The sequence below is a fragment of the Siniperca chuatsi genome, linkage group LG18, assembly GCF_020085105.1.
Source record: "Siniperca chuatsi isolate FFG_IHB_CAS linkage group LG18, ASM2008510v1, whole genome shotgun sequence".
NCBI lineage: Eukaryota > Metazoa > Chordata > Actinopteri > Centrarchiformes > Sinipercidae > Siniperca > Siniperca chuatsi.
Genome location: NC_058059.1, coordinates 17,623,840 through 17,650,936, shown reverse-complemented (window position 1 = coordinate 17,650,936; position 27,097 = coordinate 17,623,840).

Here is a 27,097-nt window from a genome sequence, read left to right as displayed (position 1 = left end):
TCTAGTATTGCCCATTCTCTTACACACACGCGCACACACACACACACAGTCAGCCTCTAGCTTCATCATGCAAATTCAAGTTCACTCACACAGAGATGACAAGAGGGCATATGTGACCACATCTGCTCCAGTCATGCCCAATGCCACACACACACGTATGGTTATGCTAGCTGTTGTGACTTGACTATGACAACCTTGGCACGGTGTGGTGGCATATTAGTGACGTAAATCCCAACTTGAAAAGCCCAGAATATTGCCAAGGAAAGTTATTTGTATTTGCCGTTACCAATCTTTAATTTAATGGGGTCTAATAAAAGGTCTGATTTTGTTTAGGTATTATACAACCTTAGTTATCATTAGTTAAGGAAACAGCATGTTTGACATCTCACACAGCATTATTAACATTATCTCTATGCCCACACACTGTGTCCTCTAAATTTGTGTGATCCAACTCCAACAATTTTGAGACCCACAATTTTACGCTATCCTCCAAAACAGTACTGAAGATTATCTCTGGCATCCACTTTACTATAATCAGCTGGATCGGAACAGTTTCTAGCAGTTCATTTGTCAACTTTGATGTTTATGATGTCACCAAAATGCTTCAGGGCTTAATATTCATTATTGTGTTGAGCAGTGGCAAACAATTTAAGACCATATCAGACTTCAAAACCTTTGCCTTTGTTTCAAATCATCAGAGCATCTAACCACCTCCAAAATACCACTTTAAGAATTTATTAGTATGGGACATATTTATATGCCATCTGTTTTAAATAGGAGAATATCCATAATGATTGCATGAATTCAACATTTCAGTTATTCTCAATACTTTGTAAAGTCTGAAAATCAATACTGAGGCCAACCGTGAAATAGAAATATTTACTCAAATGCATTTAGTTCAAAGGTTTATTGTCAGATGAGGGCAGTTTGGTTTGCAGGGATTTACAAAAAAATACAATAAATAACCACAATAGATATCACATGGGCACAAATCCAATGATAAGTACAAACAGTATCTCAAAGTAACATATTTTATAACCCTGCCGTAGTTCTGCGTCTACCCAGAGAGATTCATTAGCTTCTTAGACATTCTGCAGAGGATGTAAGACTATTTCATTCCTTTTGTTTCAGTGTCAGAATTATCCCCCATCATACTGCTCACCTTTAGCAAAAAAAGTGTCCTCAGGGTGAACGCTGTCTGTCTACCTGAAGTCAGACAAACATATAATCACAAGAAAAGAAAAACAGGAAAGAAGATGCACAAGCTGAAACATATGTAAATAGCAGAAACAACACAATGTGTACAATATCAAAGATGGCAAGGCTTTGCCATAATTCCATCAACCTCAGCTGCTATAGGGAGGAAGCTGAACATCAGAATGGGAGAGGTACATGTTCCCCTATGCAACAATTAGCCAGACTCAAGGTCTTGCACCGAAAATTGAGATATAAGATGAAACTTGAAGTGCATTTGTACTCTACAGTATGCGGAATGACCTGGAGATCTTTGGATTGGACACAATCATCATGCATGGCTGTAATACAAATATCTCAAAGTGCAGCACATAGCACACAACCACAGACACATGAAAATAAAAATGTGTACGTGTACATGCAGATGCCACCGCATATGCATATTCGACCCCAGGCACATGTGCCCAAAAATGGAAAATGCCAAGCTACAGTAGTTTTGCAAATCTCATCTTCTCACTTCATAAATTTTTCTCTGTGAAGAAGTTTTAAGAGCCGTCCCAATAAAAGTCTATGATTCATGAGAGGGGTCAAGTAAGTCCCACGGAGGCGAGCCAGGTAGCCTGTAAAATGTCCACACACATTCTCATTTTCTTTTCACGCTCCAGATCTCCCCAAACTCCCAGTATCTGTCCTTCCATCCCATTCTCTTCACTTGTTGTTTGCCTCCTTTCTTTGTTCCTTTCTTTCCTTTGTCTACATCTAGTGCTCCTTTAATCGCACACCCTGATATCCCATTTTGACATCTTAGAGGGAATTGTGAATATACTATAAGCTAGGGCTGCAAATAATGACTATTTTCAATATTGATTTATCTCTTGATTACTTTTACTTTTACTTCAATTAACAGCTTTATTGTTTAGTCTAAAAATGTAAGAAATTGTGAAAAATACCCTTCACAATTTCCCAGAGCCCAAAGTGACATTTCCAAATAATTTTAAATTTAAGTAGTTTTTGTCGGACCAAAAATCCACAACCGAAAGATGCTCAGTTTACAGTGATAAAATTGAGGAAAGCACAACATCTTCACATTTGAAAAGCTGAAATGTGTGCTCATTGCCTCTTGTTCACCATGTTCACCTTGTTATCTTTCCCTTTCTCTTCCTTGGTCCTGTTGCCGTGCAGTGGAGCAAGAGAACCATTTAGCCTCCTGACCCAGCAAGTGAAACAATTTCAAATTTATTATTTTAACCTTACATTTATGCTACCAGCCTTCCTTGTTTTGGTCAATTTCTTCTTTCCCTCTTCCTCCACCTCCACCCCTCTTACTCCCCTCTATCCATCGCCACAAGGCAGTTTAAAATTATTATTGTGCACCATCTTTATTTTACCCTCTGGTCCATCTCTTTCTATTATCTTCTCATTCTTCTGCTCCACCTTCTCCCCTGATACTCGACTCTGATACATTTTCTCTGCCAGCAGCAATCAGTTCAAACTCATGAGAAGATGAGTGAAGCCTTTTAAATGTTACCATTATCCCTTTTCTCCTCTGTTCCCTCCCAGGTGTCTCAGTTTGTCATGTTGACTGTTTTCCCTTGTTGCTCCTTTGGCCTTCTTTATCTGCTCCACAAAGTTTGTATTTTTCTCTTCCTCTGTTTTTATCATGCGTATGTATAAATAAAATAACCTTAAATCTGTCTCCTTTCCTGTTTGTTGCCATCAGTCTCATTCTCCTCCCCTTCATTCCTCACATCTAATCTCTGTTACCATCTTCCCACATAGTAACAACAGAGGAAATGCAATGTTAGCTTTCTGGTCAATGAATGGTGTGTGCAAACACTAAGGCATTAAAAATCAAACAGCACATACTTTTACACTGTCATATGAGAATATGATTATTGCCTTACCATTGCAGTAACAGGTTTACTCAACACTACATTATTTATGACAGTAGGATACTCTTGAAAAGAACATGTACATTTGTTGGGCCTCACCCCGCGTGGAGCCCCCGTTTTCTTCACGCAGAGAAGGATAACCGCTGAGCCTTGCTCTCTCCCACTAAAAGTCTACTGCTGCTTCCCTCTGCTGCCGCCTGAAGGAACAGTTTGGACGTTGAAGCCGTTAACGAACGGTGTCCGGCTATGTCAGCATCTGAACCTGAGAGGACTCTGCCGGATAATCAAAACAGACTGACGCATTAAATCGCTATCAAGAGTGATCTCAAGTAAGAGGCTTGTGTATGGGCAGAGATAGATTTTATAACTGTGTGTTATTTCATCTAAGCTTCATTTGTTGTGAATTGCATTTGCATTATTGTGGAAAGTAATGGACTGCCGTCTCCTGTTTCTGCTATGTGTTTTCGTGCTTAGCACATTTCATTTTTGTGTCTGTACCACGCTGGACCGTTATTGGTGTTTGTTTTAGCCACTGTGGAAGCTAATAACTGTGCTTTATCAGACCAATGTGATGTGATATAGGGATTGCCACTATTGTGTCTTACTGCGGCATTTGAGATCTGTTGTACCTTACTCTGTGTGTTTTTCTTTATATCTCCTCTTCACTAACCCACACGCATTTGCGTACATAGACACACCTACACACACATCTCAAACAACCCGGATAACGTGGTAGCATAAGTAGTTAAGCTCTACGCCATCTTGAGGACAAATATCCAACTATGTGTTCACGTCCGCCATCTCCTCGCTCCCCATCTCTCTACTGTCACACACATGCACATACACTTACATACACACACACACTTTACATGCTTGCTGATTGTTGTATGCTTATTGTGTTTAGAGTAGATGATAGTGGTTTGTTGGCTGAAGCTATTGATTTTTAATCAGTGCTAAAGTTAAATAACTCTATCGTACTTTTAGTACTTAAGTTGCCTGTGGTTATTTTGTATATGCATTGCAATAACAGCTGGTTTGTGACGGTCAGAGCTCGGATTCACCCTCCACTGTCCACTATTATTAATGTAAAATCGAATATCCACTTTTGTGACATTGTCTTGACCCGCTAACCTAATTTGACCCCACTTGCTAGCTAGCGAACCAGTTCTAACATTTTTAAATTTCTCTGGTCTACGTGACTATGTCAGACTGCATATGTGTGCACATGAGGAAACAGGCTTATCATTTCTGAATATCACATCTATGAAAGCATATATTCTTATGTTGGAAGGAAATATGAAAGACACAAATGAAAGTCAGACAAATTTAAGCACCAATTCTTTATAATAAATGATTACATCAAGCAGGTAATGGCAGGAGAGACAAAGATTTCAGGAACCTCTCATTGTTCTAGTTGCACAGCCAAAAGTGCAGGTAATCACTGGTCCTCTTGACCCTAAGAAATTGCCATCATCGCATTCATTAAACTGAGTTTGGTCTTTCTTGTCTAAGTGTATAAATCAAGAGCTCAAAAATTGAGGGAGTTATTAAAGTAGTTCAGTGTTAGTAGATTGGACTGAATAAATTGGCACTGCATAATTTTGTAGAATTAGTCCCGAAATTATCACATTTACTCTCCTATCTTTCTTTTCTCTCCCCTGCTCCTCTTCCTCCTACAGGAATACATCCATTTAAACTTTTATCAGCATTTACTCCCTTATTTCAACCTTTCTCTCTGCTATACTCTCCATCTTTCCGCCCATTAATAATCAGTTTACAGTTTCAGCTGATGGCATAAGGATCTTTAATGTTTCATGTCCTTAGCATCCCATCCTCCACCTATCCATGTCTCTAGTTAAATATTCGAGTATATCCATTGAAATTCCCCTTATTTCTAACACCTGCATCTCTTCTCTTTCCACTTAATATTCATTCTTCTTTCCGTTTTCACCGTTGAGTCGTTCGGTTCAAACTATTGAGCAGCTGGAAAAGGTCGTACATTTTTTATCACAGTGCTCTTCCTTCTTTACTTTCATCTCCTCCTTTATTGCCCTGCCTCCATCACCTTTCACCATACTAACACTCACATTATGCACACATACACGTAGTAACAGAGCAGGATAATTAGTTTAAACTCTCGGAGTAGTAATCAGTGAAAAAGATAAGCTTTTATTATTTCTTTTTCTTTTCTTTTTTCCACCTTGGTGTTTGATTGGACCACAATTACCTTCTTCCCACTGCTTCCCTCTCCTCTCTTTCTTCCCACAATCCCTTTATTCTTCCTCTTCCCCCAAACTAATATTGTCGAACAATCAGTTTAGAGTCTTGGAGTGGTGATCAGTGGAACAGTTTAAGTTTTATTGTCTATCGGAATTAATCCGGTCGATACGGGTCGGCGTGGAGATGAAGCTGATAGCTGAGTCCAAATCAATAAAACTCTAAATTTTATTATGCCTATAAAATGCATGCGTACACACAGAGATGGATTCACACCCACCTTTGGTTAAAAAAACAAACAAACAAAAACTGATGTGCACACACAAAGATGGAACTACATTCTCACTTACACCAAAAGAAAAGACAGATGCATGCACACAAACATATCAACAAAAATGGACACTCCAAATCCACACATCCAAAAATCCATATTAAGGCACAAATATACACTCCTTCACTGAAACTGACATCCATATAATATGCATATAAGTATACAAATACACAGATACACACACACATACTGGCAGTTTTGCTCATCCATCTGTCTTTCACACAAACATCTGGGAGGCGGCCTGACAACAGACAATGTCTCTATTCAGCTATAGATTTTTGTGTGAGTGTGTGTTTGCTTGTATGCCCCAGTTTACACATTTGTACTTGGAGGAGGTTTTAGGATTCAACAGGAGAGTACAGCTGCTGGCGGGCTGAGATGGGGAAAAAGGACAGTTGGGAGAGAGTTAAAGAAGGGCAGAGGAGGTGTCAGATGGTGTGGAGGGGATGTAAACACTCTTAAAAGGAAAAAGTTGGATCCTGTTTCTTTTTAAACAAGGCTAGCTCCGCTGGCAGTGCCACAGTTCTTTCATTCTATCCTGGGAACAATTACACCTCACTCAGTCTTTCCATCTTAATCTATTTGTTACTGTCTTTCTGTGATTCTCTCTTTACATCTGTTCCTCTTCTTTTTACCTCTGTTTTTCTGTCTATCCATCTCTGTCTGCCTTCCTTTTTTTCTCTAATTGTTGCTTTGTTGGCCTTTGTGAATCTCCCTCACCCTGTGTTTTTGTCCGGTAACATAAGAGCCTCTCTGTGTCTGGTTGACTGCTCGGTATTCACTGCAACACATACTTTTCAACGTGATGAGTGTTACTGAATATAATGCATTCACTTACTGAAGAATGCTGCGCGTGTTTACTTGCATTTGTGGAGTTTGAGCCTCAGTTTGTGTGTGTGTGTGTTTACAGTGCTTTGAGTGATGTACTACATGGAGTCATAGAGATGCATGACCAGACACTTCTGTTATGACAGCTAGCAATGAAAAACCACTTCTCGGCTAGCACCCACTATTGACATTGCCTTCTTTTGCCATCCATTCTTGTGTCAAGCAGCACATTACTCACAGTGAATTCACAGCGGGAGAGTAGAGTGGCATGGTGGCATTAAGGACAATGATTAAGGCAGCAGTTTGGAAACCCTTTTGGCTTGTGACATTTCACTTCAATTTTTATGCTTTCCATCTATTTAATGTGTACTCTGAATGTTTTCTCTTGTTTCTTCAGTGGTAATGTAACTCTTAAAAACAGCTTTGCAAAAGCTCTTAGGTTCCTTCACTCCCTTTCAGTACTAAAAGCTTTAAAACAACTGCTCCGAATTCAGTCGGTAAAGTTAATCCATCATGCTGAAGGAGAAAACAATAGTTGTACTGAGTTTGATATAGCATATTTAAATTTAAATGCATTGCACAAATATCAAATAGCAGTGGCATAAACTCATTTTCACAAACTGATGAGTGCAAATTAATGTCATCCTAATGAGATCGACTTGTGATTGCATGTAGTGGTCTGCTTTACAATATTTTTAATTATCAGATTCAGCATTTTTCCTTTCTTTGGGGTCCGTGATATAACATAGTTTGTCGTCACCTCACCATAAAAATAACAGCAATGGTGGTTTGTTCAAATGTTTAAACCAACCTATATTTACATTTTTTTGACAAGTGACTTGTTTGTTTGTTGATTGTGCAAATAATGGCAATCCTCTCTATGTCGCAAAGGCAGAAGTAGCGTGATGTTATGCTGCTGTAAAAAGTCTTAGGGAGGAGGTCAGGGTGAATGGTTGGGTGAACAAACATTCATTTTTGGAATGTATGGGTCATTTTGGAAGGTACTGACAAATTACCTGATCTGATCATTTAGGTACGATGACAATTTAAAGGAAGCTATAAGCACTCATTTTGTGGAAAATGCCGTTTTCATTTTCATTTTCAAATTGTTAGAAAATGTCATTTTAGTTTTCCGCGCTTTTTTCCCCAAAAAAGAGACATGTAAATGTAAATGAAATAGACTGGGGGCGCTATTTTGCTTATTGCATTTGAATATTGTCCACTCCATAGCAGGTTTAAGTAAAATGCAGTTTTTATTTTCATTTTCTGATTGTTAGAAAATTTCATTTTGACTTAAACATTGCCCGCATAAATGGAAAATCAGGTTACATTGTTTATATTTCATTCTCATTTTCAAATTTGAATTAACATTTGTACTGTCCACTGTACAACTGGTTACAACTTTGAAAATTAAATGTCAAATAGCTGTTCCATTTTCATTTAATATAGTCATAGAACACCCATACAAGTATGTAAAAATGAAAATGAAAATCGGATTATTGCATTTTCATTTTTATTTTTATTCAAATAACACATACATATGTGGAAAATTATAATGCTATTGTGGAATTACATTTTCATTTTCAAGTTTACATTATCATCTAAATATAGCCCAGTATACGCTCCCATAGATGTGAGTTGAGCCAACAAGCTTGTGGGCTGCCCACTAATTGACAAAGTTCCCAGAGTCACTCAGCTGTTTAAGACAAGAATGGACCACGGGTGATTTGTTGATCACATTGCTCCTGCAGATACATTCAATTTCTATGCTCACTGTCCCACTGGCTAGTTCAAAGAATGAGATTAAATTCCTTCAAATAGTGTTGGAAATGATCATTGAACATGTTGCCTTTCATTGCACACAACAAGGATTTAACTCACCGATCCATCTAACATGCCAAAAACAAAGCTTTATAAAGGTCTTGTGCCCCCAAAACAAGCAAGGACAGACATAAAAGATAACAACACACACTCAAATACTCACACACAAAAAACACAGAGCACCAATGTCATTAGAGCAGATTAGTCACACATGGCAAAAAGACCAGAGTGATGGAAGATTGGGAGTGAAGAGCATGGGAAAGAGAAGGGGGGCATGAAATGAAGATAAAGATGGCAGAGAGAAAAGAGACTGAGACACAGGGGAAGATGGGAGAGTGGCCTGCTGGATGACCTATCTTAATTTGAAAAAACAAAGAAAGAAACTAAACTTTAGAAAACAGAGAAAGTCAACAGAGAAGAACTTGACCAGGGCAACACCCATATCTGAGACTTGCCTCTGTGAGACTGGGAGTGACAGCATCATCTATCAACTCTCACCTGTGTGGAAAATCAGCAATAGGTTGATAATAGGGTGATGATGTATTCTAGTGGTAAAACATCTGTTTAATGATGCCTTCAGGCAGTGCACAACTGGTGAGAGAACGCACACATACAATGCAAAAGTTCCCTCTGCACACACACACATAAGTGCAACAACCCACATATACTGTACCTCAGAGGTTTAAACACAAGGTCACATGCACGCATATGCACAATCTTTGTACGTTCAGGAGCTTTACATTAGATAAGGATACATACACATAAATGCAGTACTTTTCTTTTGTCAGACAGTCAAAGGCACATAAACTGATTGTCCATAAACTCTTTTCTGTGGGCAGATATTGCTATAATGTTGTCTGTGGACCTGCACAGTCATTGCAATCGAGGGTAAACCTACATGGTTTCATGCTCTGAGGCTAATGAAGACTGTAATCAGCAAAATCAGAGGTTAAATAATGTAACAAATGTTTACCATCTTAAAAAAGGACAACCTTATGTGGAGAGGATACATTTGGGGGAAAGAAAAAAGAGAAATAATCTTACTGTTACTTATTTAAAGGAGGAATTTCCAAACCAAAAATGTATGGTCTAGCTAATTAACTTGAAAGAGTCAACATACTTGTTCTCAAAGACATACACTTTTACTTTCTCTCCATCTCACCAACAAGCCTACACCCATAAACAAATAAATACACTGTTTCCTTCACATACACACGCCCTATGCACGTGCACACAGGCGCACTGACACACTCCCCTTGCGGGTGGACACGATGAATGGCTCAGCTGTCCTGTATTGACAGCAGGATTGATCTTGTCTGATTCCCAGGTGACTCATTTGACCACAGTCAGAATATACCTCTTCTCAGTGCTTCACTGACTCACTGTGTGCGTGCGTGTGTGTGTGTGTGTGTGTGTGTGTGTGTGTGTGAGTGAGTGAGAGAGAGAGAGAGAGAGAGAGAGAGAGAGAGAGAGAGAGAGAGAGAGAGAGAGAGAAAGAGGAAAAGAGAGTGAGTGTATATGTAAATGATATATGCAGTCCTCTCTGGTTCGATAAGTATGCATTGATAAATGTTCATTAGTGAGAACTCAGACAGACAGAGGAAGGGAAGAAAAAGTCAAGGTAAGGAAACGCTGAAAAATTGTGAGAAATCGTGAAAAATTGTAAAAGAAAAAAGGTTTCTTTGTGTTTGTGTTTCTGTGAATGTACACATTTTGTTTAATGCAATTTTTTTTTCTAATTTATGCACTAAACCTTTCGTTACGTTAGGACATCTAAACTCATTTGTTGAAAGGCATGGAAGTCAGGGAAGATCATTTATATACTACTAATTTGCAACAACAAATAACGTCAACAGTGACTTGTTTACTGACATTTAACCAAAACCACAATCTTTTAACCTTAACCAGAATCATAGTCAACATGCTGAGTAGGTTGTTGCATAAAATAAATGAAAAGCTTAAGTTCAGAGTTCAAGATTTATTTAGTGTTCTTTGCAGTTGTTTTCTCTCTTTTTTACTTTTTTATTTTCATTTTATTTCATTTTTGGCCAAGCAAAATGACAAATTTCATCATATTCCCACATCTACACATTAGTCATGTACATTCTCATCATGTCCACTCAATCACGGTACATTTTCATTATTACATTAAAACATTCACAAGTAGCAATGAACACATATTGTACTTCTTCCTCAACACTGAGAATTTCAACATCTTTGTGTGTTTTTTTATTTACTAAAAGTTGTATATTGTTGCATAAAAAGCACACAATTATGTTCACCTGTGATTACTGTTATATTATTGTCATAATCACATTACTGTTAATAGTAGAAATAAGCACAGTGAGTGACAATGTTCTCCTGTGTTAATGCATTATTACAATAGCAAATGCAACGCTGCTAGAAAATAAAGTCCATATATAATTAATGGGAGTGTCTCCAGTGGCTTCTTACATATTTAAAGCTCCATCTGTTGGCTTTAGCTGAAAGGCTGCAGTGCTGAGATCAGCATACATCTCCATAGGCAAGCCACATGTTTTACAAATAACGTTGTTTCATTGTTTCATGCTTAATTAATTGTTATAGATGTGGAAATGAGTCTCTGTAGGCCACATGTAACCTTCCAAGCTTGAAACAATCGTTACGGGCCTTTCTGAACAAAAATGCCATGTGTATGTTTGCATTTGCAGGTACAGTGAAGGCCATAGGTAGGGAGAAAGTGACACTTTTTGTTGTTTTGGCTCTGTGCTCCAGCACATTGAAGCTCCAGTGCTTCAGCTTCCTCCTTATTTACATGTGAGTTCTTCCTATAAGCTTTAAATCAGCTTTCTTTTGGGTCTTTAAAAGTGCTGTGTGACCCTTTGACCTCTAATTTCTCATCTACATGTAATACACCTCTCTCTTCAGAAACGGCCTTTACTATATTTGAGTGGAGGAAAATGGCCTCTATTGCAGTAATTGCAGTGACTGGAACAAGGATGGAGTAGGAGAGCAAAATGTTCCACGTACAAGTGGACACCTGATGTTGCTACCTATAACTACAGATAACGATTGACTTCAACCAGTACAAGTTTTGTCAGGGCTTGATAACACTGTAAGAGAAAATGGACTTCTGTTTGATCAAATTCTTTGATTATATCCATGATTCTGTAGTTCAGCATCATGTAGGGACTGTTGGATCTGTACTTTATATTTTAATCAATGTCGAATGCATAATACATTTCACATACTAAATTTCCATATTGCCTATCGTGCACTCGCCTCCCAGTTATCTGACCAATCTCTTTTTTTACCAGCTCTGCTCTCGTCTCCTTGTCAGTCTCAGTTTTTCATCCCCTCCCGCCTCATTTCCTCTTTTTTTATCCAGTTCTCCTCTGTCCTTCCTTCTCTGGTCGTACAGGAGCTTCATGGGAAATTTCCAAAGATAAGATGATGCCCCCACACTTTCTCTCATCTCCCTTGGTTGCCTGCTCTGTCCTATACCATCCCTGCCAAACAACCCTTTTCAACAAGCCAATCACACTTTTCGATTTCACAAATCTATAAACCATCAATCATTGCTATTTGAGGCATGGCCTTTGTTGTTAAATTAGATACAGAGATGAGTTCTTGGGCAGGCAGACAATAATGCTAAACTGTTGAAAACAGCCCATTAAATAAATTTATTTTTTTAATTTAATTTTTAATTAAAATTATCTTGATTGTAAATCATATAAGTTGTACTTTGTTTTTTTGAATGGGTGATGATTAAACTCACCACAGTAAGTAACAGATAAACTGACCTCTCCATGTTACCTGCAGGGCTTCAATAGGACTGGAAGATGCCAGTGACTCTCCCAAAGCTTGGTCCCATCCCTCTCCACCGTGGAGAGGGATGGGAGGAAGAACCATGCCAGATTGTTTTTTATTGACTTTTCCACAGCTTGTAATTGTATATAGCCCCATGTTCTCAGAAGCTCATATCCAACTTTGACATGGACTTTAATACTGTCTGTTGGCTGAGGGATTTTTGAACAGCAGGACCCTGGCCAATGCACTTTCATCCTCTACTGCATCGCCACAGGACAGTGTCAACTCCCCTCCACCTCACCTAGTTTTGGGCTTTATAAGTTTGTATATGTTTGCTAACTTAAGAATCAGTGTATATTAGTAAGGAGATACTGTAAGTGTGCTTGATGATGATGACTTTAGTCATGGCTCAGTCATTACTTAGCTTCTGAGTTAGTGTAACCTTTCTTTGGTATCTAAAAATGTTGCTTTTCCTTTGATACCAGCTTTTCTCTAAATAGCATTCCACTCTGCCCTCATGATGTTTCTGCGTTTGCCTCCATATATGCTTCTTGTATGACTTACTCATATTCTGTGTGTATAGACTCGGCCCCTGTTTTTATCACTCAAAGTGCAGGAGGTGGCCTTGGCTCTCTTGTGTGTGGCCAACAGATTTCCATGACCAGAGCACCAGCAGCACTGTTGTAAAAGTGGTTGGATTAGGAGGATTAAATTATCAGTGGGTGTGATAGCAGCTGGCATCAATCAAGGCCAATCAGATCAACTACTCTCATCCCTTTTAAATGCAGTGCACACCTTGCTGTGGTGGGCCGACAGCTTTGTAATGTAGAGAAGAGTCCAGCACAAATTCCCATTGGAGGGAACCAGCTGCATACAGAAAATTAAAAGGTACCCCGTGGAGGTTTTTTTGTAAACAAACAAAGGTATGTTTACATCTACTGTTTTTTAACCAAACACATTGTGTGTATCATTGAGGCCTATTAAAATCTTCCTCATAAAACATTTGCAGGGCTGATTTTTGGAAGAATTTGAAACCTACATTGTTTATGTTCATGTTTGCTGGATAGCATTCTTCTTCTTGCTTGCCTTTGTTGTCACATTGCTGCATTTCTTTGCACTGTAGCGCCACCAACCAATCAGTGGAATAGTGAGAAACCATCAGCAGGATTGTGTATGGCATTACCCGTGTGCACGCATACAAGATACTAACAAAATAGGGGCCCTCTCTAAAAAAACATAATATATATACATATTTATGATGCTGCAAAGTGAAATAACTTTTATAACAGTGTACTTTTCTGTATTTATATTTGTATGTGTAGCAGTATTCAGTAGTGTGTATCTGATTCCCCCTGAAATTAAACATATCTACTTCTTGCAATTATTTCAAAGTGACACAGCCAATCAAAGCATAAATAAAAACAATGTTATGTGATGTTGGGAAGGTCCATATTTGTAGTCTTTCACCAATTAAGGCTGTAAAAATAGCACAGGATGCAGGCCTTTTGGATTAGAGTGGGTCTGAATAGAGCAGGGCTCAAGTATATTTTCGGATTCCAACTGCACTTGCACTTAGATTGCATTTTATTTTTTATTGACACTCCTTTCTCGTATACTGCTCACACAGGAAATGCCATGGAAAGCCACAAAAGCAGAAAGAAACCTGCTTGCAGCGAAACCCATTTGCCGGCACAAGGTCATTGTACTTGATCCCCACTGCCACGAAAATAAGACCCTAACAGCTGGCTAGGTGTGTTTTCATGCTTTTAAAGAAATGGAAAATGCATGTAATAATATGTCTGGCCCTCTCTAATAATATAATAAACATTTAGAGGCTAACAAATAAAGCTAATAAACATGCAGGAAATTGAAATATATTCACAAACACAAGGATCTTAATATCTATCTGCCTTTCTGTGTTTGCATGCATACAACAGTGTACATCTGTGTACACTGGGCATAGGTAACCTCAGGGTGCACCTCTATTCTGCTGATAGAAGAGCTTACATCTTACAGGTTGGGGGGTCAGATCCCAGACTTTAGCTAGATTACACGGCCTTCTGGTACAAACAACACATCGGTTAACAGGGGTAGGTTATGACCTCATAAAATGTAAGATAAGTAAGGTAATCTCTGTTTGTTGGGCCTCAACCATTTAATTAGAATGCATTACTTTATAAAAAATAGGCCCAGTCCCCCCCTTCACCTCAAAAAAAAAACATCAGAAAACAAAAACTAATAAGATTTCATGCAGAATCATTATACAATCATCTCTCTGCTGTTGAAGAATAATGTGGTGGTGAACTGCTGTCTAGAGGGAGAAAATAATTAGCAGATTATTTAGTGAGCAACAAGACACAGGCAGTATTTTTGAGACTTGGATGTACTACTGGATCACACACAGATGAGGAAACCAGATTATCATCATTGCCATGTTCTTATTCATGTGATGGTAATGTTCATGACAATCTATCTTCACCACATGTCTGTTCACAGTGATATTCAGTCCACGACTCAACCTTGCCTGCGGAGGTTGACATTACACTAAAGAGAGGTACCAGTAACTAATGAGGGACTCAGACAGCATCTCACCATAGATTAGAGCCAAGGGTAACTAGAAAGGACACATGGTGATGACATCAAACAGCTTCCTCATGTCCTTCTGGCTCCCTGTCCCCAACAGTCTACCACTCTTGAACACACACAGACACACACACACACACACACACACACACACACACACACTGACACATGTTGGAAATCTCACACACACATGGAGGAAATAGCATTTATGTAAAGGAACTTTTCACTCACAAATGCATTACAATCTTTACATCACACACTAAATGTATTTGCATGTTCTCTGTTTCCTCAGCATATGTTTCTCCCTCCATCTTTCTATGCCAGTCTATCACTTTCATCCACACGCATGCTGACTCTCTCTGATGTAATCTCATGTAACATTTGATCTCAGATCCATTAGTTTTTTATTCAGATTAATATGCAAGCTAATATTAAGATATGTCAAGACTTTAAAAGACATTTAACACTGCTCACTGCTGTGTGTGCACTCTCAAAACAATTCACCCTGAAGATTGCTCATCTTCTGCTTTTTCATATTGGTTCATACCTGGAAAAATGTGCTTAGCATTAAAAGGTCCACCAGTGAGCCTATTGCATTAGGGCAACGTCTACTTGACATTCTGCTAATGAGGCGCCAATATTGAGCTTAGTGTTATCAGGATCTGCAGTTATTGGACATGGTAGATTCATTTTAACTGAGAGGAAAACTGCACAAAATGCATTTATTATTGATCTACAACGAGCAAGCATCACGGATAAGGTCAACAAGCTCAAGGATTTACGTTACATTGCGACATGTGTTTTCCTAGTGAATGAAACATTTCCACAGTCCAAAATGAGATCCTATCATGTTTCATTGCATTATTGAATTTACAAAAGAGTGCAGTATCTGGCATAATGACTGGCTCCCATGACTTAGGGAGAGATCTGATTGGTTAAATGTCAATAGAATAAACATCAAATGGCAGCATGGAAAAAAACTAAAGCTGACATTGTGTGAAACTGTATCGAAATCTAGAGAGTGTGTGTACGATAGTTTTTCTACTGTATAGATACCAGTATATCATAAGAACTTTTCATTGTTAATCTTATTTGCATTACTTGCTTTTTAAAGATTCATCACGTCAAACTTTGTGTGTTCTAAATGATGCATGTCTACTGACCCATATGATGTTGAGATGGGCATTAATTTGAAATGTGACCATTATGTTTTTTTTAAAGAGTCTATTCTCAGCACCTCTCAGGGGTTAGAACAGTCACAGTACCCTTTGCCCAACTCACTAAGTCAACACAGTTTAAGAGAGATATTTTTACCATCTTCATACTCTGGTAGAGAGTTACATGTACACATAATTGGATGGTGCAGTGCAACACAGCAAAGGTATCTTTCTCCATTTTGGACTGTCTGGTTCTCAATCCCCTCAAAAGTCACATCTTTCTTTTGTTACTGGTCAACCAACCCTTTTGTCAGAAAGGAATTGTTGATATTGGAGAATCCTGCAAAACCCCGGAATAAAGTCAGGTTTATATTTTTCTTTACGTCCAATGCTAATTTTTACAATATCTGCACATGGCAACTATATCAATGTTATAGATAAGGTAAAAGAAAGATCGTGGTTAGGTTTAGGCAACTAAAACACTTGATTAAGGTTAAGGAAAGGTTGTGGTTTATGGTTAATAAAAATGCAAATGTTAATTGCAGGTCTGTGAGGGTAAGGTTGCTTTCTGCCTCGCTACATAAAAGGGCACACTACTTCCTGCTTTGTCACTGAAAGTTGGAAGTTGCAGAATCATCCAATATGGACATGCTTTCTAGGGATACTGAGCTGGGTCAACGGTACGAAGTTACATGTCAAAGTTCACCGAAGTTGAACTTCATGCAGAAGATCCATGTCAAATTATTTCAAGGAAAGCAAATCTACTAATCAGACTCAATTGAAATTCATTTAATTCGCTCTGAAATGTTTCTGTTATAAATGCTGGTCTGACTGGGCTCTGATCCTGAACTTGACACTATTAATATTTAATAAACACGAACTATCTGCAAATATTGATATAAGCCTCCTGGTGTGTGAAGATTCACTTTTGATTTTGTGTGTTACCACATTTACAGTAGATGACTTTCTTGGCCACTAACTTGTATTCTCTCAGTTAATGAACTTGTTCCTACAACTTCCTAGTGAAATATTAGTATTCCTTGTCTTATGCCATACTCTGTATTAGTGTTTTACTGTTTGTACTGTCTGCAGTTAGATAATGGTTTGTCAGTACTGAAAAAGTAGGATTAAATTCTCTCTCCATTAATTCAAATTAGATAGATATGGCAATAATTTGCATAGTCTTTAATGCATTTAAGTCTTAAATGTACATGCACAAAGTCTCTCTCACTCTCACACCTCACAGCTGCATTTTCTACAGCCATATTACATAGATATCAAAAGAGTACACACAGCAGCCACTCAAAATAGTGTTTTATATCCACACTTAATAAGAGCTACTAAAAGCAGTGCTTTCTCCACACTGCGTGATTTCCAATAAAAGCTGACACTGAACACAGTCTTGCCAACTAACTTGGCCCTTTTCCACAGTACGTACACACACACACACACACACATACATATACACACACACACACTGATAGAGCTGACACATTATTAGATCTATAGGCTGTCCCTGCATAACCTCCCATAGCGCTAAAGAGCAGAAATAAAGCTGTTTTCACATCATAAAGCCAGCAGTGTAACTGCACTGTGCTTCTGGGGCTGATATCATTTATCTCAGTGACTTAATGAAAAGCCCTCAGTGCTCTTGAACGAATGTGTAAGACGAGGAAAACTTGATAAAAAATAAAAGAATGGAAATAGAAGACATTCACTAAGCACAGCATTTGTGCATCTTCAGCTGCGGCCATGATGGACATTAAACCAGCAGCTCAGTTCAGTGTGAATGGACTCAGTGGGAAAGTCTGCAGCAGCTGGGAAAGTAAAGAAAGGAAAGGGAAATTTTAAAACAATAGAATAAAAAAGTTAAAAGGGAGAGAGATACACAAGGTGCAGTAAGAGTGTAAAAAGAGCCAGAGGGACAGTTGGTGAGGGGACAAAAAGAGAAAGAGACACCCATGGGTGCTGAAGTGCTGAGTGAGGAAGAAGAAAAAAAATTAACAGAGGTGTAGACAGAAACACAGCTAGACAGAAACATGCAGACGCAGGGAGACAAGGGAGAGAGACAGACAGAGAGACAGATGCTGCAGGACAGAAAAAGCAGGCGAACGCCTCTGTGGAGTCAGCGTGTCAACAGAGTTGTAATTGCCATCTCATGGTGGACAGTCCGGGTGGGAAGATGATAGCGGGGGGAGGAATGTGGCAGCGATAACACGGTCAAAGACAGAGGAAGGACATGGGGAGTGGCATGCCTCGCAGGATTAGGATCTGTCTGGTTATCACTGCACTGAGGCGTTCCCATGCACACAGACACACAGAAAGAAATACTTTTTACTCCTATACACATTACATTGCATATGACAAGACATTCAGTCTGACACTCTCACATGTAACAAAAGTCTATTATAAGTCACAGATCATCGTCATGGACACAATACTCTAAGATTTTGTCATCAAAGACTGTGTCCGAAATCACTCCCTCACTGAATCATTCACTCTTCCCTATACAGTGAATTCAGTGTTGAGCAGTAAATTGAGATTTCAGAGACTTACTAATCATCATTATTTTGCGTCATCACTGGCAGCTGAAGAATCACACAACAGTAATATACTCATCTGTAAAATGCGGAGCATTGCATTGTGGGATTGTTAGAAGGAAGTAGTGTGCACGCCATGGACACTCCTTTGACAATACTCATGTATTTTCTGGTGAAGAAAACTCAAGAGAACATGATAAAGTGTTCCAAAATGCATGCCCCATGCATTCAAATGAAAATCGCTCACTGAGCGATGCAAAAAAAAAACGTATTCATTGTTTTAGGCCGCGTTCAGACCCGCTGCCGGAAAAAACGCAGGCCACTCATTAATTTGTACTGAACCTTGTTCCACCTTTACCGGACCACAGCACGACATCATCCGGCAAGATGCTGTGGTAGCCAATCAAATGCAAGCTTACAGTCATGGTAGATTACTTTGTAATGTGAATGCTGTATTTCTACAATTTACCTTGTGATTGTTCTGTAACAGATCTGTTATTCAAACTGGACTTCCTGGATCATATGTCATTGTCAGAGGCATTCCTAGGTGCTTGTTTGAAACGGACTATTGGGACTATTTCTGACAGAAGTGATGTGAGCACTTGCATCACCAAATTTACAACAAAGTGTCAGAAGAGGATGTGTTCTGACTAGGAAATTTGTAATACCCGAAAGTGATGAGTGTTTGTTGCACAACATAAAACCACTTCATTTTGGCTACAAAATGCCACCGATGCCACTGATTTTAGATTTGTTATTTTTAATGGGTAACAGCTTTTCATGTAATCTTTGGCTACTCATTCATTCATTTGCCCCTTTTATCTATTACCATTGCTGTTTTAAACAGTTTTTATTATCATTTGGGTTTATATATATATATATATATATAGAAAGCATTTTATCCTGTTTCAGAACTGCTGTCTGGAAGGTATGTAAGATAAGATTTTTGTGACACATAGGTTAATAGCTTGCCTAGCTTGACAACACAGAAGGACCATATAGAAAGTTTAACTTGATTTAGTAACATACAAATTTGCATTTCTTTTGACAATTTCCCAAAGCATGACATATATTGTTTATCTGAAGCCACAAATTACAATACATAACTTTTTTTTCAGTACAGTGGGAACATTTAGAGAGACTTAACATGTGCTGAGAGACAATCACCACAGTCAACAGTAGTATCACATTTTTTTTGTTAGAAGTGTTTGTCCTTTGGTAATGTAGTTATGACTGGAAAACTCTTCTGATGATGTGTTCAAGAAGGCAGCAACATTCAACACTTTGAGATCATTTGCGGCCTTGTAATTTCATAAAATAAACTAAATTCACCTTATCTATTTTATCAAATTCATGTTTTCTTATTATTTGTCTACTAGGTTTGATTTTGCACCAACATAGCTTTGAACTTCAAGATGTCGCCACCCAAATCTTAGATATCAAAACATGTTTTCAAAATGGTCCCTGTTCACATATAAACATATTACCAGGCAAAAAATTACTTTTATGTTTTGTCAACAAGTAAAAAAAGAAACAATAATAAGGTTACACAGTATGCATCTAAGCAAGATTCAACTCTGTGTTGTCTGATGAGTTCAGCAACACATCATATGCTTTGAAAATTGATTGCTCATAGTGTATAATAATACTTGATACAGCATTACAAATGACTGCATTGTGTCCGGAACAAATCCCATGGTCAGTAAAGTAATACAATGATTGTAGTGGTTAACTGTCATTATAGATGAAGATATATATTTTAAGACATATTGTAAAATGCTTTACAATAAGGCATTTGATTTTGAGGCATTGTTGCACACTGACACATATTGCACAGGGACAGCAAGTACATGTACAGTTATAGTGAAATGGGGTAGGTCAATTAAGGGTACATTAGGTTTCTTTACAGTTCAGTCAAGCGTTGGGCATATTGCATGGTTGCAGTGATTAAAGTGCAGGTTGTCTTGTAGGGTCATGGTTCAGTGTGCTGTGCTTGAAATAAACTGGAGTACGAGGTGTGAACAATGTCACAATGTGCAAGGTTTCAGATTAGAGGGTGGTGAAGACATTGCACAGTAAGCAGTACCAGACTGTAAATATGGGCAAAGTAATGGTATACAGTATTGCATATAAACAGTAGGAAGGCAAACAGGTCTTTTTACATCAGAGTCACAGTAGGGTATTGTGGGGCTGTACAGGAGCTGGTGGGCTGATTAAATAGGTTAACATCTTGGGGGGTGGGTGTCTCGGTTTTAATTTGCCGGCACACTGTGCCAAAAGGAAGCATTTGGAACAGATGGCTGGTTTGGTGGGCAGGGACGGTGGCAATTCTTCCACTTCCCTTTCGACAGCCTGATGCAATGCATTTCATTTATGTAGTTGACATTCATTCACCCACTCGACAGTGAGGAAGCAGCCCATGGAGCAGAAGTTTCACCAGGTGGAACTTTACCTCAGTGAAATGGAGAATGTGAATATATGTTTAATCACTGACTGTGAAAATTGACCATGATTGTTTGTGACACATTAAGCTTCCTCGGTTGCAACGGGAAGAATGTGCTTTGTAGCTTTCTCCAGCTTACTGCTTTAAATCACTCATTTCATCACTGATGTTTCTGTCTTAGTACTGTATATAATATCAACAGCTTCTTCTAAGATTGTGCAAACTACTAATAGATGAGGTACTGTTAGGTTAAAAGCCTGAGTGAACAATGTCAAGGTTATTTATTAGCTGCACCCACAGCACCCTCGGGTGTTTGAGTGTTAATTAGGAACACATGAGATTGGTGAAACAAGGTTGTTGCACCATACACACCTGCAAAACATCTGGCTGTGTGATTGAATTCTACCAACATGATATTGGCCCGTCATGCAAATCTGTTTGTCACTATGTTCCCTAAGCTGATGTTACCCCGTGATCAGGAACTTGAAGACTGATACTAATGTACCCATAAATGTGATTAGCCAAAACAAGCAACTTTCTAGTTGCAACTCTCAACAGTAGAGTGAGATTGAGCTTCCAATCCCAAGTTTAAAGAAGATCCGGAGATGGGTTGATTCATGCATCAGTTGTTCATTTGAATAAAATTTAAAAGGGGATCATCTACGGTAAATTGGCTTAGCAGTGGCATGGTATCAAATGAGCCAATGTGCTTTGAAATACAGAACCTATAGCTGTTGGCTCTGATTCACAACAGTGAATCACATGAACTACCTCTGAATTGGTGACTACTGTTACTCCAGGCCTACAGATAAGTGAATTAGTTAAAAGATGTGCCCTTCATTATCAAAGAAATCTACAAATACGCATTTTATCCCTGATCTCATTCTAAAACTCATTTTCGTTTATCATTAAGTTTATTTAACATTTGACGGAATTACATGACACAGTTGTAGGCCAAACATCATGAATACAGTGAGACATCATTCAGTAACACATATTTAAAACCAAACAAAAAATAATATCAGAACAGGTTCTGTCCATTTACAAGATTTTAAAAAGTTTGTACATTATCGAGCAGCCTTTGACACTGGTGGAATGGTTACAATGTATGTTATTTTATGCCTATGTAAGCAAAAAACAAACACAAGCAAGAATCAATGTAAGAATGTTTTGTGAGTCTTTATCAGAAAATTCTTATCTAAAAATTTTTTAATATTATCTATGACCTCAAAACTCGGTCTACATTTGTCTGTTTGCATTTTTCTTGAAAATATTATTCATGAAAAAAAAAGACGACTGAAAGCTTAAAGCAACTTTACTAGGCACTAAATTAATTGAATGTTTTATAGTTTGTGATTTCACTTACACATCTAGGATCAAATGCCAACATGGCTCAGGCTCATTTCATAAGTTTCAGTTATTAATTTGAACTACAATTTACCTTAAAAATGATAAAATATTTTATAAACTGGTCAAATTCAAGTTGATTTTCTCCATTCCATGAAACATAAAGACTTGGAGTCACCCTCTCCTTTTCCTTTCAACCCATTTCTTTGATCCTTCCATTATCTGCTTTTCATTCTTCCATGTCCTCTGCCCTCTTTTATCGCTCCATCTTTATGGCCCTCCTCCTCATCAGATGAGGAATCAGAGAGTATCAGTCTTAAGTGCCACTCTCCGTATCCATTATTCTTTGTTCTCCCCCCCATTTCTCCACCTCTTCTTTGCCTTTTTTCATGGCCAGTTTTACTGCAGTTTATGGATGCTGAAATAAAATGCATCATAAATGTGAAGAGCTACAGTAAACTACCTGACACTCCCCAACAAAAGCACAGCACTTGATAGAAACCAAGTTATGACTACCTTAAATGAACCCAAAGTCATTCCCAAAGACCATGGCACATCTAGTCTTATCCAAGTCCAATATACTGATACTGTTTTCAATGCAGATTTTCTTTGATGGTGATACATCCATTCAGCTGGCTATTGTACTGCAGGTCAAATAAATAAACACCACCAAACTATGATCGCATAACCCATGATTTTCAGGCCTCAAGCAACAGAAATCCATTTTGTAATATTTCCAGCAGTATATTCCCTGTTGCATCTTGATATTTAGATGTTCTGAACTACTGTATAATCTCCATCATTGAGTTTTCACTACATAAAAACCACTGAAAATAAAAATACTCTATGTATGTTGGCATCCTCTTGGTTTTATCGCCAATGCTTCTTCAATCCTCATCTCTTTCTGGCCTTGACTGAGCTTAGTAGCATCTTAGCATTCAGGCCAGTCAAAGTTCAAAGAATCACTATTGTTGTCGGTCATTGTTAAAGCGGCTATATAATAACAATGTATCAAATGACAACATGAAACGACTGTATGAGGCATGGCTCCGTGGCTAGTATGTGACACGGTGACCACACAACGTAGCCTGGATACCGATGTGATTCCTACGGTCCTGGCAGTCAGAGCTAACCAACCATGAGCAGCTACTGTTGGGCTCTGCCCCTTTGAAAGAGTTTCTGTGTGGGTGCCTGTGTTGTAGCAGGGCTAGCGGCTCTCCCGGCTTGCTAACATTACCAGCAGCTACGTTAGGCCATTTTTAATTCACCTCACTTCCAAAAATATGTAAATGGTATATATTTGAAACATAATTCAGTTCTTTGTGGGGATTTTTGTGTTGTTGTTGTTGTTGTTTTGTTTTTTTGTTTTGTTTTGTTGCCCTTTGCACTGTGAGCTTTCAGCATGCAGACTTTATTTTTCTGGATTTATATGGCAGGACATCCGTCCCTGGGTATGATTTCATCATTGTGCCTGAGATCTGCACTAGGTCTAAGCTTGTTTCTCTGTGGAACAAAACTCCCTTTTGGCACCAATAAGCTCAAATTTATTGGACCCCAAAAAACATTTAGGAGTTGGGCGACAAGGAGTTGATGGCAAAACAGTTTGGAATCATCTCAGCATCATTCATGCCTAATTATCAAGAAATTATCTCATAACTGTGAAAAAAAGATGTCATTATTACAAGAAAACCCTTTCGTAAAGGTCATCCTGACTACACATTGTCCTGGCATCTGGACAGGTGCAGGGTGAATATCAATTAGTGTCAGTATCACAGAGAGAGACCACAGAGCTGATCCTGCCAGGTTTAAAATATGCTCCAGGCCAAGTCCTGAGCCAGCTTCATAGCTCAAACATTTCAGAGGATTCATATCAACATTTGGAAACCCAACTCTTAAGGAACTTTTCCAAATACATCTTTAGTGAATTAGAGGGGTTGTTTGAACAACAATGTCATATAAAACGCCACTCCAAGCATAAATTGCAATTCTACATCTCATCTACATTTTATCATCATTACTTTGTATCTGGAAACGAGTCTCTTCCTGAATGAAATCTGTTGCTTACAAATTGCATACAAAAATGAAGCAAGTACTAAAATTTGAATGCACTCATGAAGCTTATCAATGAACAAATGAAAAATATTGTCACCAAGCAACAGTTAACATAATGAAAAAGCCAAACATGTGTGCACACCCATGTGACATGTGTCATGCTCTAAACATCAGCAAACTCTAACTTCCTGTTGGTCCAAATCTGATGTTACAGTGTGTCCTGACTCTCAATCGCTAGCTCACTGAAGATAGTGTTCCTCTAATTTAACTCTAATTCCTCATTTAACCCACGTTCTCTCTGCTTGCTGGTAGCAGTAAGTAAATTTTACTTCATCAAAATGATCCCTCTATATCATTAAGATATGAGCAGAGCTGAAAGAAACCAAATTTCCCTGAAAAGAGGTCTAAATGAAATATTTCTGCAATAGAAAAAAATAAATACTTTCACATAAAATTGTTTGTGTTAACCTAATTTGACCTTTTTTCTTTCTTTTGTTCAGGTTTCTGAAAAAAAGAGAAACTCGAACGATTACCCAGATGCTTGCTTCAACAGGCCTTCTATAAACTTTGGCTGGAGGGTCATCTTTCTTTTCTATGGGGCCATTGTTTACATTTTCTTTTTGTTGTTGTGCAGTGCTGGCTGCCATTCACAGTTAAGGTCATGTGAATAGATCTACACATAATGACAAATTAATCAAGAACTTGTATTGAACTTGAAAAACTGGTATTTGCTGTGAAAGTGTAATTTTGTATAAATATAAAAACTTATTAAATGTTACTTTAGGAAGAAAAACCTGTCTCCTGCACCCAGTGTAGGACATTTTAGTTTAGTTTCTTTTTTTAAATTGGTCCATTAGTTGGAACATTTTTCTGACTCTACACATAGCTTTACAATGTGCTTAATGGGAACATTAGCAGGGCAGATTTAAACAAGTCCAATTTGGTTCCATTAACTGGGGTTCCTGACTACTTATTTGGAAGAGAAACAGTGTAAGTTTTTTGTTGTAGCATTTGGTGTGAAAACTGCAAATCTGAAGTATGAATTACACATAGGCCTTCTACAGACTATGTTAAATTCAATATTTATTGTCACCCAGATAGATGTTTCTGTGATGTGGGTGTAGATCATCTGCTCATTAAGTGATAGATAGTGGAAACAGGTGTGCATCATTAGGTCTGTCAAGCAGTAAGTGACTGAGCAATGTCAAGTTGTGAAAGGAAGGGTAAAACTGTTCTGCAGTAAATTACGTTCTGTTAAAGTTGGTCCACTCATATGTGTGCCTGCATGCCTTAAGATGAATTGTGATGTCAGTAGAGGATTCTTAAATTCATGCTTTGTTTGTGTATCCTTTAAAGGCAGTCTAGCTCACCCCACGGTTACCTGAGCAGGTGGTAGGTTCCAGTTAAGTGAGGCTGAGAGGATATAAGGCCAGTCACTGGTCTATAGCAGTGGGATAGTTTTGTTTGTTTGCCTCAAGTTTGTTTTTTTTTTATACTTCCTGGTGTTTGTGTTTTTGCCTCTTATCCGTTAACATTTTTGGCAAATTAACTCCACTTTCTTTGTCTACAGTTCTGCTGTCTTCAACATCACCTTCTAAAGTTTTTCAGTGCCAAACAACATTCTCTGCCCTATCTAAGGCGTGACCACTGACCAGATTCATCTGGACAGTGGATAAATCCAAAGTTAACATTGTTTCCAATTCACTCATAAACCTGGGACCTACTCAGCGCAATATAGAAAAATGTATTTTAATTTGCAACTTCATTACTAACTATGGAGGTAAATAGCATAGTACAAACCAGTTTGAACACATTTTCATTAGAACCTGTAGAGTTCCTGGTGCAGCAAAATACCAAAAGTTAAAATGTCAAGGTATCTCTTCAAATGTATAATGCAGCTTATCCTGCAGCCTGTCCTCAGAGAAAAATAAGCAAATAAGTATTCTACCATGCTAAAACACACACACACACACACATACACATACGAACAAATTTGCATCCTTGAATGTTGTGCTGCTTATTAAGACTTATGGGTATTGACTTCACCCTGCCTTTAAACCTCATCCTGTGGTCATTAACCTGATATTCTGACCCTAAAACAACCTTTACCCAGCAGCCATCTTTATAAAGACTTTCAGACTTTCTGTCCCTGTGTCTCTAGCTCTTCTTTCAGCATACAACTCTCTTACTAACTCAGCATCACATCATTCTGCCAGGGGGACAGAAGCTGAAATATAGATGAAGGACAATTTTAATGCTAAGGGAGCCTGTGCGTGTGTGTGTGTGTGTGTGTGTGTGTGTGTGTATGTGTGTGTCCTTCCTAAGTGTTTAACTGTTGTGTTTAATCAGTAGTACAGGGACATTTGCCCTTGTCATTACACTTCAGGAGGGTAGAAGCTTTCAGACTTCTTAATTCAGTGAGAAAACTCCCCATTAGTAAATGTGGAAAAAGAAGGGTTAGGTTTGAGGGTTAAGATGTAAGATATAAATGGATACCATGTTGCATTTAGGGTTGTGTTTGCAGAGTTAGCTATCTTCATTTCTGTTCATAAAAAATCCCCCTTTCACCCACTTATGAATGAATAAATGAGTAAATGCACTTCACGCATTTAACTGTTGAAAGAAATGTTTAGCTATAATATGTTTAGCTACATGATACTACAAAACATTATAATATATTTCACATAATAGTATAAGCAATATTAAAAATATGAAAAATGTAATGAAGTTTGGTTTGTATGTGAGATTTTTGTTTTAGCAAAAATACTGCAAAAACTCTCAAACTTAATTAACGCTGACTATTTTGCAGTGAGTAGCGGTAGTCCAGTGATCAGAACATTGCACTGTCAGGATTAGGGGGTTTAAGTCCTACTGGCCAATCAGTGCTAAAAGGTAGTCAAAGG